Source organism: Erpetoichthys calabaricus, chromosome 4 (assembly GCF_900747795.2).
Source record: "Erpetoichthys calabaricus chromosome 4, fErpCal1.3, whole genome shotgun sequence".
NCBI lineage: Eukaryota > Metazoa > Chordata > Cladistia > Polypteriformes > Polypteridae > Erpetoichthys > Erpetoichthys calabaricus.
Genome location: NC_041397.2, coordinates 202655650 through 202673620, shown reverse-complemented (window position 1 = coordinate 202673620; position 17971 = coordinate 202655650). Strand labels below are relative to the sequence as shown.

The following is a 17971-nucleotide window of genomic DNA, read 5'->3' as shown; positions in this document are numbered from 1 at the left end:
AATTGTGCAACCAATCTGTGATATGACACTAACAAGAGGAACACAGTTTGTAATTCTACAAATAGTGTGATTGTTTTTAGGACTGAATTAAAACAAATGGTTCTCTAGCTGACTGTTCAAGATATAGTGTTTAAGCAGTTGGTTAAAAACTGTAATTAACCAAGTCAATTTTTTTAAATATACGGGCCAAAGAATTTAAAGCCATCTACCTGCTCCACCTCAGTACCTTTAATAAATGGTGGCCGTGGAGGAAGGGGGTGCTTCCTAGAGTAAGCTCCATTTGTGGTAATGTGCCTTACTGGCATTACCTGTAATTAAATAAAATTTGTTAAGTGTCCTCTGCAGTGTTGAGAGGCATTTGATTGGGATAAAAAGTTAAAGTATAAAGAAAGGAAACTTGCCTTTTTCCTTTTTATAGAATGCAGATAGACGTCTTTACCGACATTATTAGCGCCTTTTGGAGAGTGTCGCGGTAGGTCTCGTGTAGACTGGAGAGACAGCCTTGCCATTAACCGGCCGGGATGGCATTGTCGGTCCTCCACGCCTGCGTGTGCCTCCCGCGACCCCATAACACTAAAGGAGTAAAAAAAAGTTGAGCGTCGTAGTATTAGTTTACCGCAGTTTACAATACAATACAATACAGTTTATTTTTGTATAGCCCAAAATCACACAGGAAGTGCCGCAATGGGCTTTAACAGGCCCTGCCTCTTGACAGCCCCCCAGCCTTGACTCTCTAAGAAGACAAGGAAAAACTCCCAAAAAAACCTAGTAGGGAAAAATGGAAGAAACCTTGGGAAAGGCAGTTCAAAGAGAGACCCCTTTCCAGGTAGATTGGGCGTGCAGTGGGTGTCAAAAGAAGGGGGTCAATACAATACAATACAATACAGTACAGTACACAGAACAGAACAATTTCTCAATATAGTAAGAAATAAAAAATATAAATTTTAGAAGTACAGAGCAGAATTTGACAGTAGATGATATATCCCATAATAAGATTTGGATTTGTATAGAGTCCTGGAGACCTCATCCTTCAAGCTGCCTCCCCCATTTGGCCATTCCACAGCTGAAACAGTGCTGGGCCAGCCAATCCGATGAAAGGACCCCTCTCTCCCACGATTCCTGCAATCCTCCATCTGGGATGACTTTTCCTTAGGCAGGCAAAACAACTTGGCAGGTGGGCCATGGCACCAAGAAAAGGGATCCCATGTTTGTAGTTGTCTGGGCAGTATCTCAGGGGAAGGACGTGAAAATTTTAAAGTGCTTACGTTAACTTAAGGCAGAAGCGCAGTTTGCGTCTCAAAAGCCGGCACAGCTATGCGCGCGCACTCCGGCTGCTTGAACTATTAAAGTATTTTTGCAGGGCAGGAGACGCCACTTCTCGCAGACGCGTTCTCGTCATCACGTGGTTGTAGAGGTATGACGTAGGACAGCTTAATTGGTCGGCACAAGGGCACCGAATGTAAAAAGGAATCATGGCCCTTAGAGGTTTGGTTCTTTTCTGACTAGATCTTCTTAGAGAAAGGTACTCGGTAGAACAGCTTTTGAATTTACCAAGCATTACGGCTTGTGCCTTGCTTTTTGTAAATATTTGTTCTTGTATATATATATATAAATATCTCTGGAGTAATTTTGGTGGAGGTATTTATTTGAGTTGTGGTTATTGGTGCACTGTTTATTTTTGTATATTCACTTTTTCTGTATTTTGAATATTTTTTGTTTTGGTGAATCCTGTATACACTGTTTGAAGGAGCAGCTTCCTGACTTGGAGCACTGTGGAGGAAGACAGCTTCATTTTGGTTTGTGTATATATGATTTTCACTGGTTTGTATGCAGTATTCTTTTTCATTTGGGACTTTCATTCAATACTATAAATACTGTATACTGTATAGTCAATATTTTTGGGCTTCGTTTACTTACTGTTTTTGTGTGTCCTTTGCGGTATTGGACTGTGTATTAATATATAAATTCTGCAGGGCATTATTTTTGTTTTCTTTAAGTGCACCTGTAAATAAAACCTCACTTTATTTAAAAAAAAAAAACCCAACCCTTTTTGTGTCCGTGTCTCCCTGTCTTACACTATCATCCTGGTCACGCTCGGTCCCACATACTAGACACCTAGAGTGTAGGCTGGTGTTCCTAATTCCCACTACACGGGGTGTCACACCTTAGTCTTGGTTGCTTTAGAACAAGGTCATTCTCTTCTCTATAGCTGAATGTATCAGTCACCAGCTGCTGATCCTGGGACTGATTTTTGACCATTATCAATCCAAGAATGGTTAGGTTATCTGCGAATTCAACAATATAGATATGTTTGCAAATAGATGAACAATCATATGTGTTCAGCGAATAAAGTTTGGGACTGAAGCAACAGCCTTGAGTAGTTCCTGTACTTATTATTAGTTTAGCTGAAACAGCATTGCTTAACTTCACCACCTCCAGTTACAAGTGGTTGTGGGCATCCCAAAATCTTACAGCTTTGCAAGAAGCACACTCTATTGAACAGTATTAAAACTGAACTGCTTTTATGTGCACACCATGTCTCTAACCAGCCATGAAGGGACTGCATTCTTCTACTATTTCCTCTATGTAATCTTGATAAGGGGTCAGACACAATTAAATTCTTAAAGTTCTTCCTTAATACCTCAGATTGCTGTAAAATGGTATCATTAGTTCCAAAATGCAATGATAAAATAGATACTTAATTGTCTGCCAGAAAATCCAGTTTAGCCACTATGTTGGATACTTTCGCTCCAGGGAGGCATTTAATTTGAAATGCTTGATTAACATAGCTTGGAATTCTAACTTTCTGTATTATAGAGTTACCAATTATGAACCCTTTATTGTTCTCAGCCTCGACAGACTCATTTCCGAGTGCTGAGGATCTGTTCAATATTGAATTTGTGACCTGGGTGCTAAATTTTGACTTCTTAGTCCTTCATCTCAGTGTTACCCACTCACCCTGTGACTAAATTGGTGCTGCTGCTGTTAGCTGTGCACTGACTATGGTGGTTCCTGGAAAGTCTGAATAAGAAATGGATGAATTGTCTAAACAAACTGAGTCAATGCAATTTTTGGTTTTCCAAATCAAATTTAAATTACTGTCATGGTCCTGCAAAGCACATATTTTCCTGACTAACTCTAAGATAACTATATATTTTTGGCAGGTGAAGATGTCTGCACTGTTGGTGGGAAAACCAAAATTGTACATTCTGAAGGGTACACAACATATAAACATGCCCTTGACAGGCAGAGAACAAATTGAGGTAACATTTACCAGAGTTCGCCTTTGTCCTTTATCCTGTGCCTTCCAAGTTAAGCTGTTGTGTTGAGACCCTCCTTTTAAGCTTTCACCTCCGAATAGGTGGTTGGTTTCTTCTCCTAGTTGAACATCAACTTTTATTCCAACTGTAGTTTTTTTACTTACAGATTGGATTACTTTTTCAAACTAGATGAGTTTTCAGATATTTGCTTCTGGTGCTGTAAAACACACTGTATGAATCTCAGACGACAATGTGCTTTTCTTACACTTCTGCTGTTCAGTAGGTACCCGAAAGCCTTTCTGGGTTGCCAAGTTATGTCTGTGTGTGTGATGCAGTCCCAGCCTACTTTCACATACACTAATGTGCTTGTTGTGTACATTGTCTGTTACAGCTGTAGTCAGATGGTTTGCTTGTTCAAGTTTCCATTCTTTTGTAGCAGAATGCAGTACTGAAATTGTTTCTGGTGTGAATTTCATATAGCAGCCTTTTCTGAAGTATGTAGCCTGCCATTTCCCAAGTTGATATGGTGACAGTAGCTATGATTGTTATATAGCTTTCAGAAACTGCTAGACATTCAACACTTGGTAGTCAGAGCAATTGACTCTGCAATAGCACCGATTAGTTTCTCCTTTACATAATCATACAGATTGGGAATAAGAGTTCTGCTAAAGCTTTGTTGGCTTGGCATATTATACTTTGGTTCTATTGTTTCAATGAAATTCAACAACAGAGAAAGGCATCATGCTACTAGTGATGTACTGAATATTCCAATTCATTTGGTAATTTTCTGAGCTCTCTGGAACATTGTTGGAAATTTATTGCATAAAGACTGCTACAAAATAATTTGTCCCACTGGTCTAGTGGCCAAGGTTTCAGCTTTGACTTCTATATATTTTTTGGTTGATTCGGTTGCAAATGCGCTGTCAAATTTGTAGTGTTGCTTCCACTGTAAGGAAGCAAAACTTTGCAAAGTTTGCAAATTGTTTTGATTATCAGCAGATTCTGTCTAATTTTCCTTACCTATGGGAAATCCAAAATACTGCAAGATAATCAACTTGTACTTACTCAGGATATCCTTAATCTGGGAAATAACTGATGAGCTCAGCATTTGGTTTGCCACTGTGTTTCATTTTTGTTATGTGGTAATGTCTTATACAAAATACATGACAAATGAACAAATTTTATATTGGTACTATTTTGTATTATGAAATTCATAGTGAAAATTTTTTACTCATGCCTAATTTCTAAAATTACTTCTTTAATTTGGTTTCATTTGCAAGTTGTTTAAAATTATTTGCATCTTTCCTTGACACCATTTTGGTTTTCATAGGTGTCACCATTTTGTGGTACAGTTAAAACCATATAACTGTGGAATAAGCATGTTAATGGGCAATGCATGATGTCATCATTGTAACAACATAAAATGTCCTTCTCTGATGTTCTGGGTTATCTGAGGCTTAAATAACTATGTTAAACCCTGTCTGTGCATTTTGAATTTTCTTGATTTCTTGGTATAGACTTAATTGCTTGCACTTCAAGTGTAATTTACAGTTTTATTTTTGATTTGTCATAAAGGTTAGTGAGAATTCATAATTATGAACTTGCTTGTTTTCTGATACATGTTAATCTTCTGGTCCCTTCACATTACATCTGTTTCGCAGAACACATTGGGGACGTTAGCATCACTAAACCTACTGTTAGTCCTTTGCTATATTCCACCAAAATTATGTCATGTAGAAGTGGTCCACTCCTATAAGTATTTGGGGGTCCACAACAATGACAGTTTGGACTGATCTTGGAACACAGAGGAACTACTCAAGAAAGGTCAGAGCAGACTCTTTTTTTCTTAGTGGACTGTGTTTCTTTACAGTGGGTAATGACAATCTTCTATAAGTCTGCAATGGCCAGTGCAATTTTCTATGCTGTGGTTTGCTGGTCATGTAACATCACTTCAAGAGAGGCCCACCAAATTAACTAGTGTGGGGAACAGCCCGGATACAAACAGGTAGACATCGTTGGTTCAAGCCCACACACGTTTATTTACAATATTTACAAGTGAAAACACAGCACACAACCCAACACTCCCCCAAAGTCCAGGCCACACCACTATGCCTTTCTTCACGTCCACCTCCACTCCTCTCCTCCCGAGCTCTGTCTCTCTTCCTCCCGACTCCAGCCATCGAATGGAGGGAGGTGGCCCCTTTTATAATCACCCAGACGTGCTCCAGGTGCCTCCCAATGAGCATCGGCCGGTACTCCCTGGTGTGGCGGAAGTGCCGGCTGTGCACCAGGAAGCACTCTGGGTGTCCCTGGTCTTCTTCCCTCCAGCACTTCCGGGTGTGGTGAAAGTGCTGAGGGCCAGGGCTCCACAGGCATCGGGGCGCTCCCTGGCGGTGACCATGGGCCCCTATAGGGTTGAGCTTCTAAGCTCTGCTCCCGTGGTCCCCAAAGCCACCAGGGCAGTTGTCCCCTCGAGGTCTGGAGGAGGCGTAAGCCCTCCTCCTGTCTCTTCAGGGCGTCCTGGCTGAGTACCACCCCCAGCCACTCGCCACACTAGCTTATTAAAAAGGGCATGCTAAGTTATGGGACACACCTGCGTAGTGCCTCACTGTGACTGTGAAAGTCACATCAGAAGTTTTCCTTTCTTTTTAAAAATTTCTTCCTTTTAAGTCATTCTGGTGTGTGTTCAGACTATAGTTTATGAATATACTGTATTTACTTTTCCATTTATTTATTCTATTTATTGTTTTACACTGAGGTTTTCCTCTGTTGTCTAAAACGGTGTTTACTTTTTGACTGTGATTCAGTTTGCACATTAATAATCCTAGTGGCCACCTCCAGGCATTGTAGTCTGTTTGTAAAGTTTATTAACAATGGTGCTTAATGCAGGGTGTGAAAAGAAAGCACAAGTATACCCTTCTAGTGCCTGTTACAAGATATTTAAAGTTAAATATTAACAGAGCAGCTGGTGAACTTCAACCAGTCCGCATTTAGTAATGCAGGAATGAAAAATTACATCCGGAGAAACAAACAAGGAAGTAAGAAATCACAGGGTGGACTACTGCTGCACTCCTTTCTGCTGAAACTGTTTTTTAAGGGATTTAACATTAGTGCTTTAGTGGATCTAATGGAAAAAAAAATATTTATGGCTGGCCTGCTGTGGATTATCTTTAGGTCATGTTAATCCAGACACTTTGAGATTCAGCAACTGTGAAATGAGACTACGGTGAGTATAATAACCAATTAATAATAATAAATGCTTGAATGTATGGAAACCATAATTGTTTTTGTGATCTAGTATAAAATTATACAGGGTAGTGGCAGGGTGGCTTGTGTTGCTGCCTCACAGAGCTGGTACGCAGTTTCCATTACTGTTTTTTTTTTTTAACCTGTGCTCATGTAAACTAATCGTCGGGGCATTGGCTGAACTCCACAGTCTAAAAACACACCTTTAGGATGAATATGTCCTGTAATGGACTGGGTCACATCCAATGTTGCTTTCTTCTTGGCAGATTTTACTATCACATTAAGTTTCAGTCACCAACAAACCCTTACTACATAAAACTGAACCGAGAGAGTAATTGTTCCATTTGTGAATTTACATTTAGCCTATTTAACATTTAGACCATACACAGTATAATGCATACATTTAATTTCTAATCATTTTAGCTGTCATTTTCTAGAAAAATCATTGTAACTAGATGCATAGTAATAATGTTCACACTGGAATGCTTCTAAATATAATACTGTAAATGATTGAAGAAAATGCAAAGTAAATTAATAGAGTTAACTAGCATTATTCTAATATAATTATTATATAACTATCTAGCTTGATAAGATGAATTAATAGACTGATAAACTGTATTTTTTTTTTATTTTACTGTGCTGCATTTCCATTGTAATTGATCTCATTTTGGCTCTGATCACATAACCAATGTTACCTTAATAGGTTCCACCTCAACGTAACCTTGGACTGTAATTGAGAAGATGAATGGATAAGTTGATAGATCACCTAAAGAGAAGAACCCTAACAACCTTCATGTATGTCTTAATCACAAACACTAGCCAAACCCGATATTGGTATACTTATCAAATGCTACCAAATACTCCATCAAGATGTTTAGTTTACAGCCATTTGCTACTTACAGTACATATTGTGTAATGTTCTGTTAAGACAGATGTGTCAAAATTGTACTGTATGCTAAAAGCAGTATATGAAACGTTAAACTCTTTTCTCTTCTTGGAATTTTCAATGTGCTGTTAAAGCTGAGATTTGTATTTGAGCGAATTAGACAAAGCCACAAACCCAGCCACAGGGGATGCACAAACCAGTGTGTTTCTTTGTGCCAGTCCCAAGCCCAGATAAATGGGGAGGGTTACATCAGGAAGGGCATCCGGTGTAAAATTTTGCCAAATTAATATACAGACAACAATTTTGGATGATCCACTGTGTCAACCCCTAATTGGAGCAGCCAAAAGAAGAAGAAGAAGAAGAAGAAGAAGACAAAGCCACAAACGTGCAAACAGTTAAACAGAGATAGATACAGAAGTGTGGTGAAGTAGATGGAAAAGTACCTCCTTTAACAGTTAGATTCTAAGATATATAAATAAATAAAACAAATTTCCAACCAAAACTTCTCAAGATGATACTGATGCCATGATATTTATATTCATGAAGAACTAGTCCCTGGAGTCTGACATTCCAGCTAATCTTAGTCCTTTAAATCAAAGTAAAGTTGTTGAAATTTAGGACAGATTGTTGTTTAGTGCTAGAGCCATAGATACTCATTCAGACGTTTTTTTAAGTTAAATTGTGTTCACCAAAATAGTCATTTGAAGTCTCATCCAATGCCATAGAGCTAGAGGGTCACATCTGAATGTCGCTGCATAAGGTCAATACCCTAGAATTAGATGTGTCCTACAATTTCTAACATCTTGCTGAGCCTGAGGGTGAGTCTGATTGCATTGGAATAGTAGGCAGGATTTAGAAACCTGATGGAGTCTGCAAAGTCAGTCCTGGAGGGCTGTAATGGTTATGTTTTGGTTAGGGTTTCTTCCCTGGCTTATGTTTATGTTACTTTTATCTGTGTTTTTCGTACATTTTTCATTTTGAATTACTAAGTTTGGTTATTTCTGGGGCGGCACGGTGGCACAGTGGGTAGCACAGCTGCCTCGCAGTTGGGAGACCTGGGGACCTGGGTTCGCTTCCCGGGTCCTCCCTGCGTGGAGTTTGCATGTTCTCCCCATGTCTGCGTGGGTTTCCTCCGGGCGCTCCGGTTTCCTCCCACAGTCCAAAGACATGCAGGTTAGGTGGATTGGCGATTCTAAATTGGCCCTAGTGTGTGCTTGGTGTGTGGGTGTGTTTGTGTGTGTCCTGCGGTGGGTTGGCACCCTGCCCGGGATTGGTTCCTGCCTTGTGCCCTGTGTTGGCTGGGATTGGCTCCAACAGACCCCTGTGACCCTGTGTTCGGATTCAGCGGGTTGGAAAATGGATGGATGCATGGTTATTTCTGTCAGTATTGCTATGTTCATTTATCATTTAGTTGATATGTTTAATGTATTATGGTTTGTGTTAGGTTTGACGATATTTACGCAGTATTTCATTCAATATCTTTATGTTACCTGTGTTTTGATGGTGGCTCTTTGAGAGGTGGGGCCAGCTGTCCATCACAGTTGAGGGACTTCTCCCAGCCAATTTAAAGGCTCATGGGATATGCAGTTCTTTATGGTTCATTGAATACTCTTTGGGGGGTGAGTTTTGTTAGCTGTGAGGTTTTGTGTTAGCCTGTGATGATTACTTTGATGTTTTTACTTCAGTTTACTAGGTTACTCTATTGAATGATGATTTAGAACTTGTTTGCTCTAGATTGCCTTTTAGGTGAATCCTTTTCACCTCCTTTTGATGCATTTTTGAGTATTTTGTTATTTTTGCAATTTTTTTTTTTAATAAATCCTCTGTTATAAAGATTCTGTTCAAGTTGGAATTTCATGGTATTCCTTTTTTTGAGACAAATTTCAAAATGTTTCAAAAGATATCAAAAGCTTGTTCTCCATTTTGAGGCCTAGATAGGTCAAGCTTGGCTTGGGTAAAATTTGTTCTGTGGGCTTTTTGGAGGCATTACTCCTTTGCTGTTTTGTGGAGCCAGATTCATAACAGTAGTAGCTGCAGGTTTTTGTTCCAACTCAGTTTCTTAAAGAGAAGTCAATTACTGCTGTTGAAGCACTTATTAATCAAGCAACATTTTTATGCTCCATTTTAGTTGTCTCACTTGTTCAGGTTCATCGATCTTAATTGCTTATTTTAATCTTAAACAGCTTCATTCACTGTTCTGAATTGTTCCTTATTAGCAATAAGATACAAATGACAAAGAAACCAGCAGTTCCCCATCTAATTTTTTTTTCATTTATACCTGTGTGTATTAATCATTAACTATCTGGTTTAATAAAATATTTGGAATGAAACTGAATTGAAGAAGTGAAAGACTGAGAATTAATTATTCACTTCAGACTACAAATCACTCGATGATATCCTTGAAAAAGAAAAATCTACCATACAAGCATTACCTGACATGGCAGAATGAAAACACCAAAAAGCCATGAAAAGATCTGTTATTGGCAAGAATCGTTCTTTAATTCAGCAGTCAGGCTGGGATAAAAAAAAACTGCATCCATTACAGCTGTGCAGGACTAACTTTGTAGATGCTTGATCTAAACCCTTCCTCAGAATGAAATAAATTAGTGTAGAAGGCTACTCGGCCATTAGGGAGTATGATGTAATGAGGCGTCTCACACATCACCTGGCCCAGGACACAACTGCATGACACTTTTATTAGTCAAGAATAATGTCTTTATTACACACATTTGTTCTAGTACAACACATTCTTCTTCACAAAACTTACCTTTTTCTCTACTTCTTGGCCCAGGTGAGCTTTTGCCATTCATATCCTCCTAAAAATCCTCCTTTTTTAAGTTTAAGTCTAGTATGCTAGGAACATAGCCTGGATGAACATTTCAGCTAGATACAGTTCTGGACAAACACTGAGACAGAGCTCCTCCACAGAGCAACTTTTTACAGGATCATCTGTCTGAACCCTAATTTCAAGGCAACCCCATGTAAACAGAATCTGGAAACAGTCAGAGAAAAATGTTGCTCTCCTTTGGCTCCGGGAAACATGTGCCACTGTCCTTCCTTTATAATCGTTTTCCAGCCTGGGAAGGGTACCATCAACCAACCTGAGATTGTCCCCACACTGGCTGCAACCCTCTATTACAGGAGAGTGGCATTCCGGTTTTCACTAGTTGCAGGGATTCTTGTAATTTTGTGTTTCTGCCAACTTAGTTTGACCTTTGACAGTGGTGCATGATTAATTATACCTTTGATACAAAGTCTATGACTTTAATTGCTATTCTCTGTAAAAACTTTTACAAATAATTCTCAACAAGCAAAAGGCAACTAGCTTTCTATCTCATTAATCACAATGGAAAGTAATTGCCACATGTCTGATTTTATCCTTTTGTTATTTTAATGACTTTAAATTGACATTTTAAGAGCATTTCAATGTTTGTGCTGCTCTTTTTAGTTGTCTAAGCCGACATGCAGCTTTGCATTATTTAAGGTGTAGCTTTCAGTATGACAGGAGTGTTTCCTGTTGTGCTCATGCTGTTTGGCTGCTGTGTTGATACATACAGCCTAAAACTGCAAAATGTCACTTTAACACAGTTGTTCAGGGGATTTATATTACTTTTATACATCAACCCGGTGCACTACAGTTGCATTCTGTGCAATAGAAAGGGCACTATGGGGCTCCTGTGAGAATGCTGGCCTACAGAGAGTTCATGCTTACAGCATTTATCAGGTCTCTTTTGGAATATGGCGTGCAGTTTTAATCACAGTAGTACAAGAAGCACAAGCCTCTGCCAGACAAAGCCAAAAGAACTGCTGTAAGGCTTATTCCAGAAATAAAGTTTATGAGCTAACAGTAAAGATTAACATTGTTGAAATGACATTGAATATGCATTCAGAATTATATGGGTACAAACAACATTAATTCTTCAACAAGAACACAGGAGTACAGGATGAAGTTGTTTTATGCTACATTTTGCAGAAATTAGTTAAATGATCTGCGGTGGGTTGGCACCCTGCCCGGGATTGGTTCCTGCCTTGTGCCCTGTGTTGGCTGGGATTGGCTCCAGCAGACCCCCATGACCCTGTGTTCGGATTCAGCAGGTTGGAAAATGGATGGATGGATGGATGGATAGTTAAATGATCTTTTCCCAAAGGAACTGTTGAATTAGTGTAATAAGACTAATGTCTTGGAGACCTTAAAATCACTGAAAGCAAGGTGAAACATTGGCTGAATAGGAATTGATGGGTTATATTCAGTGGTAGCTAGTGAAAAAAATTTGGGCAGGGACTCAGTGCTGCCAGAAGAAATTCCAAGTACGCCCGGAGTACCGCCGGAAGATCATGGCAGAGCACCTGGAGCACACCTGGGGCATTATAAAAGGGGCCGCCTCACTCCATTAGAAGAGCCAGAGTCGGGTGGAAGGTGGACGAAGCTTGAGAGGAGAGAAGTAGAGGTGGCAGAAGAAAAGAAGGAAAGTAAAGAAAAGTGAAAAGGAACTGAGTTATTGTGGCCTTTGGTGCACTGTGTTGTGTGTAGAAAAGGAGGGGAAATAAAAGTGTGTGCTTTTGGACATTCGGTGTCTGTCTGGCTGTGTAAGGGGGCTGTACCTCCACAAGGGTTAGGAGCAGAAAGAAAAAATAAATAAATAAAAAATCATAAACTTGATGATAAATGTGATAACTCAGCTCCAAGAAATTCACTGAAATAATTCATGCTGTATAATACTTTATTTTTATTACAAGACCTTATATATACAGTATACTGTATCAACTGAGCATTCACTTTAGTTCATGAAGACTTAATCAAAATGAAAGTTTTCATTTCTTTAGAAAATGTACTTTTTTGCCCACAATCTCACTACAGATTCCAAGCTGGTAATTTTTTTAACTATTTCAATCTGCACACATTCAAAGATGATACAATATTCAATAAAAGCATATTTAATCAAACTAATTCACATTAAGGTTTTATCAGCATGTAATCAAATGACCAAGTAATAACATCTGAATGGAACCATCAAACAAACTCATGTTATTTATCCTTTTGAGTTAGTCACTACGATTCCCTCAGCTGATTTATTTCACTTGGTATTTCACTACACATAATCATGTTAATAATGCAATTAAAGAGACCTGTTTGACACTCTTTCTGCATTCAGCCAAGAAAGACATTGATTACTTTGAAAGGCTAATGCTGATAAATCTTATTAAAGCTTTAATGTTTTGCCTTCTCAGGCAGCAGTAATAAATCTGAATTTACTGCTTCAGAGAAGCATCCATGTCTTACATATAAAGCCCAACTTCATCAAAACAGTGAACTACTAACCATAAGGTTTTACTTAAAAAAAATACTTTTTAATTAGAAACCTAACAGAAATATGCAGTGTTGTATGCAACCAGGCACTAACAGTGATGTCAAAGCATGTTAAACTTGCATAGTGGCAAAAAATTGATATGCAGTGGTCTAATATCCATTCATCCATCCATCTGTCCATTTACTCATTATGGAAGCCATTTATTCCAGTTCATTGTCACAAGAGGCCAAAGCCTATCCTGACAGGTTCCTTGATTGGGATGCCAGTCCACTGCAAGGCACCCTCATGTACAGTATACACTCAAACTCAGTCACACCAAAATATAATAATGCTAAAATTATGTGTAATTAAAGATTGGGGAGGCTGTAGAAAAATCCACCAAGACATGGGTACAGTATACCCCAAGCAGGGTCTGGACTAGTATTTGAGTCCTGTTGCTGTGAGTGTAGTAGTGCTTACCTCCGCATGTGCCTCAAATCGGTCCTTAATACGTAGGGAAAAAAGTAACATGGTAAACTGCATTAATGATTGGTCAGTTTCAAACATTAAGATGTCATACAAGAAGAGTATATTTCACTGGTGGTACAACAATTCAATTCTAACAATACTTACAGCACATTCAGAAAGTATTCAGATCCCTTCACTTTCTCCACACTTTATTGTGTTGTAGATTTTAAATGATTACATTTTCCATTTTTGCCCACCAAGAACACTCAATAACCCATAATGACAAAGTGAAAAAGTGTTTTAACAAAGGTTTGCACATTTATTAAAAATCAAAAACTGAAATCTCTCATTTATAAAAGTATTCAGATCCTTCTTTTTAGTGCTTTGCAGAAGTCCGTTTCACAGCAGTTACAGCTTTGAGTGTTCTCCCCTCTCACGCGTCATTAGATTGGATGGGAAGAGTCTATAAACTGCCATCTTCAGGTCTCTCCACAGATGTTCTATGGACTTTAAGTCTGGGCTTTGGCTGGGTCATTCAAGGACAATCAGAAACGTGTCCTGAAGCCACCTCAGTGTTGTCTTGGCTGTCTGCTTTGGGTCATTATCATGCTGAAAGGTGATGTGATGCCTCTGTCTGAGGTCACATGCACCCTGGATCAGGTTTTCTTCATGGACCTCTCTGGTTACTGCTTTGCAGAAGTCCGTTTCACAGCAGTTACAGCTTTGAGTGTTTCTCCCCTCTCACGCTTCATTAGATTGGATGGGAAGAGTATGTAAACTGCCATCTTCAGGTCTCTCCACAGATGTTCTATGGACTTTAAGTCTGGGCTTTGGCTGGGTCATTCAAGGACAATCAGAAACGTGTCCTGAAGCCACCTCAGTGTTGTCTTGGCTGTCTGCTTTGGGTCATTGTCATGCTGAAAGGTGATGTGATGCCTCTGTCTGAGGTCACATGCACCCTGGATCAAGTTTTCTTCATGGACCTCTCTGGATTTGGCTGCATTCATTCTTCCTCAAATTTGACCAGTCTGTCTGTCCCTGCCACTGAGAAGCACCTCTATAGCATGATGCTGCCATCACCATGCTGCACTGTAGGGATGGCATTAGGCAGGTGATGAGCAGTGCCTGGTCTTGGCCAGTCATAGTCCTTGGAGTTATGCCCAAACATTTCAGTTTTTGTCTCATCAGACCAGAGAGTATTATTCCTAATGCTTTCAGGGAACTATAAATGACATTTGGCAAACTCTAAATAGATGTTAGCCATTCTACCATAAGTGTCTGACTGATGGAGTGCTACTTTTGACAGTGTCTTCCATCTCAGCAGAAATTCTGAAGTTCTGTTAGAGTGACCATTGGATTCTTTGTCACCTCCCTGACCAAGGGCCTTCTTACCTGGTTATGCAGTTTGGCCGAATAGCCAGCTCTAGAAGAGTCCTGCTGGTTCCGAACTGTTTCCATTCTACAATTATTGAGGCCTCTGTGCTCTTGAGGACACTCAGTGCTTACAAATGGTTGTATACCCTTGTCCTGATCTGTGCCTTTACCACAATTTGGTTGTGAAGGTTTACAGAAAGTTCCTTGGACTTCATGGCTTGGTTTTTGTCCTGTGTGAATTGTGGAACCTTCTATACACAGGTACTGTATGCAGTAAATCCAATCAAGTTTTAGACATCTTAAGTATAATTAAAGCAATAAAAGCAAACAGGTGGCACCTAACCACAATTTGGAGTGGCACAACAAAGGGTGAGAAAACTTACATAAATGTAAGATTTTAGTTTTTCATGTAAATATTAATCACCGCAAAAGACTCAAGAACTCACCAACTCCAGTGCACATTTGCAATGAACTGTAGGAGATCCTCTAGATATATACAGTAGAGTGGAGGGCAGTTCCTGGAGATGATTGACAGATGGGACCACCTACAAAACACATTGAACATAACACAGGCAACTTACATACATAGAAAAAATCAAAAACAAAGAACAATGCATAAAATGAACAGAAATAACATTAACATTAATAAAAGAATCAAGAATGAACAAAACAAACATAACACACAAAATCACATAATCAGACATCCTAACCACCTCCACAAAGTCCAACAAGAACACCTATCTACTGTGGGAAAGGCAAGAAGAGAAGACTTGATTACGGACAGTAGGTGACAAGACTTAAACCTGGCATGGTAGTCGAGGCGAGGAGATTTGGATCAGGCTTAGCAGACGAGGTGAAAAGGCCACCTCCTGGTGATCCTAATGGGGGCAAACAGAACTGATTCTCCACCACCTGGTGGTCCCAGCAAGGCAAATGACTAGACGCCACCTCTTGGTGGTCCTGGCAGGGCAGGCAACTGGGCAGCACTTACTAGTTGCCCCAACAGGTCACACGATTGGGCAGATTCTCCTGGTGGCTCCGGCAGGCCACACTTGAAGGGTGGACCACCTTATGATGGTTAACCCTGGACTGCAGGCAGCTGGGCATCTCCCGACAGGGATGACTGGGCAACAAGCAGCTGGGCATTGCTGGCAGGGATGACTGAGCTAAAACACAAAAAACTAATTGTTTGTTTCTATTTTTTACACTTACCTTTAATGACACTGAAATACTGAACTGAAACTTGTGAGTGTCCCCTCCTCAGCCACTCTTCTTCCAGGGGGTGCAGACTGCAACTCGGCAGATTAGCAACTTAGCATCCTCGACAGACATTGTGTAGTTCTGCACACTTTCAGCAAATGTTATTTGCTGCTGTGTTCTCTTGAGAGATGCCAACGTCACATCCACACTCTCAACAGATGTCAATGTTACATCAATTCTTTTAGCAGATGTGGCCATGCTCTCACAAACTTTCAAAAGTTCCTTTTAAATCCCAGATGAGAGAAGCTTTGGAACCTTTATCACAACCATATGAAAAATAATAAAAGGCTGGAATGAAGTTACTTCATATCCTTGGGGCACATGGTGCAAAGAAAACAGTGGTGAAAACTGGTGGAGACAAAATAGTGGAGAGGTGACAAGCACTGGGGCTTGAGCTGTAGTAGTAGTAGGTTTACCTGTCATATCCAAAGACCGACTTATTAGTGGCTCGATTGTGGCAAAGGCATACTGTGACTTTTGAGATTCAAAAAAAGAAAAAGAAACAGAGTTATGTAGCTCAAAGCAAATCATGGTGAAGACAGGGGAAATGGCTGGAGTTGCAGGCTTATGCATCACTCTTGTGGCTGGCTTTACAGTTTCAGTGGTGGCTGCATTTCTGTGGTCTCAACAGAGCGAATAGTGTACTGATCCAGCAGTTATTGAATATTAGTTTCACACAAAAAAAAACTCGTGGTCATCATCCAGATCTGTAATTCTTGCCAAATAAGCTGAGGTCTCAGACAGCATGTCCTCTATCTCTTTCAGATGGTTATAGGTGCACAAATGTATAATCAGAGACAAGTGCTTATTCCAAGCTTGATAATAATCTCAGAAGTAACTATCCGCTGAATCTAGAGATTTCTTTAAAAACAACAAACAACTGCTGCTAAGTTGACAGCTTTGGTGTTTTTTTTTTGGGGTGGTTCATTTTGTTACCAGCACGGAGTCTCAAAAAATGTAAATCCTGAACAGTTCCAAAAATGCCCACTTTGATGGGGAACTCCTATCAAAAACACTGACTTGATACAAAAATGGCCATGTAGAATCTTTTTAAAATAAAACATTAATTTTCAAAGGCTTAAAGTAAATATGCCAAGGCCACAGTGTAAGTAAGATGTTCAGAAGTTTAATGGAATGGTAAATTACATGGACAAGTTCATACCTAACCTATCAGAGAAGATAGCTCCACTCCAAAGATTAATAGAAAAGAACACAGAAAGGGAATAGAATCATGAACAAGAGAATGCGTGGAATCAACTAAAAAAGCAACTAACAGAAGAACCAGTACTTAAGTTTTATGATCCCTTAAGACTAATTAAGATCTCATCAGATGCATCACAGAATGGACTTGGGGCAGTTCTTTTGCAAAAACATGGTGATAACTGGCAACCGGTGTCATATGCATTGTGATATATGGCCGGCAGTTTATCCCGGCCAATACCCCCACGCCACCAGATGGAGTCCTCCCTGCAATATGGAGGTGGCCCGAATTCCAGCAGGGCATCATGGACAATGGAGTTCGGCTTCACAGCCCTGCTGGATACTGTGGGGGACGCCAGGGGACGCTGCAGGGAGGCAAGAATGTTTTAATTATAGCCCGGAAGTACTCCCTAATCACGGAGACGGAAGGAATGAAGTACTTCTGGGCTGAAGAAAAGAAGAAGTTTTCATCTGACCTGGAAGTGCTATGAAATCACATGGACTGAGGGACAGAAGCACTTCCGGGTCAAGGAATATAAAAGGACTGTGGGAAAGCCCAGCAGACTGAGCCGGAGTTGGGAGGGAGTGCGACAGAGCTGTTGGGTGGAGTGGAGGATTTGTGATTGTTTATTAATTTATTATTGAGCATTTTGTGTATTGTGGAGGTGGAGGTGCTTTGTGCATATTATTGGAGGAATTAAAATTAATTCTGATATTTTACCTGGTGTCAGAACGTGTTGTCTACGGGTTCAGGGGTTGACAGGGACCCATATTCCCACAGCGTCTAGATCAGCGGTTTTCAAACTGGGGTAGGGACTGCGAAGCGGTTTCGGTGGGACTGTGAGAAATGATTACATATTTATACTATCTATATTTTTATAATTATTAACCTTTACCATCCGAGGGGAAGTAAGTGACTGAGCTCTGTCGTTACCCCCATCACCTAGACCTGACCACTAATCCGCTGTTCTGTTATTCGCTGCCAGCGC

The 17971-nt window shown here is 40.0% G+C and overlaps 2 protein-coding genes across 3 annotated transcripts in view; both read left to right on the top strand.

Moving 5' to 3' along the window:
• The window catches only part of pcp4b (Purkinje cell protein 4b), a 679051-nt gene that overhangs the window by 69562 nt on the left and 591518 nt on the right, over positions 1 to 17971 (top strand). The window lies entirely within an intron of this gene.
• The window catches only part of igsf5b (immunoglobulin superfamily, member 5b), a 190574-nt gene continuing 178876 nt past the window's right edge, over positions 6274 to 17971 (top strand). For both annotated transcript variants that reach the window (XM_028800190.2, XM_028800189.2), the window contains exon 1: positions 6274 to 6486. The gene's annotated coding sequence lies outside the window, so the exon portion shown is untranslated. The remainder of the gene's footprint in view (positions 6487 to 17971) is intronic.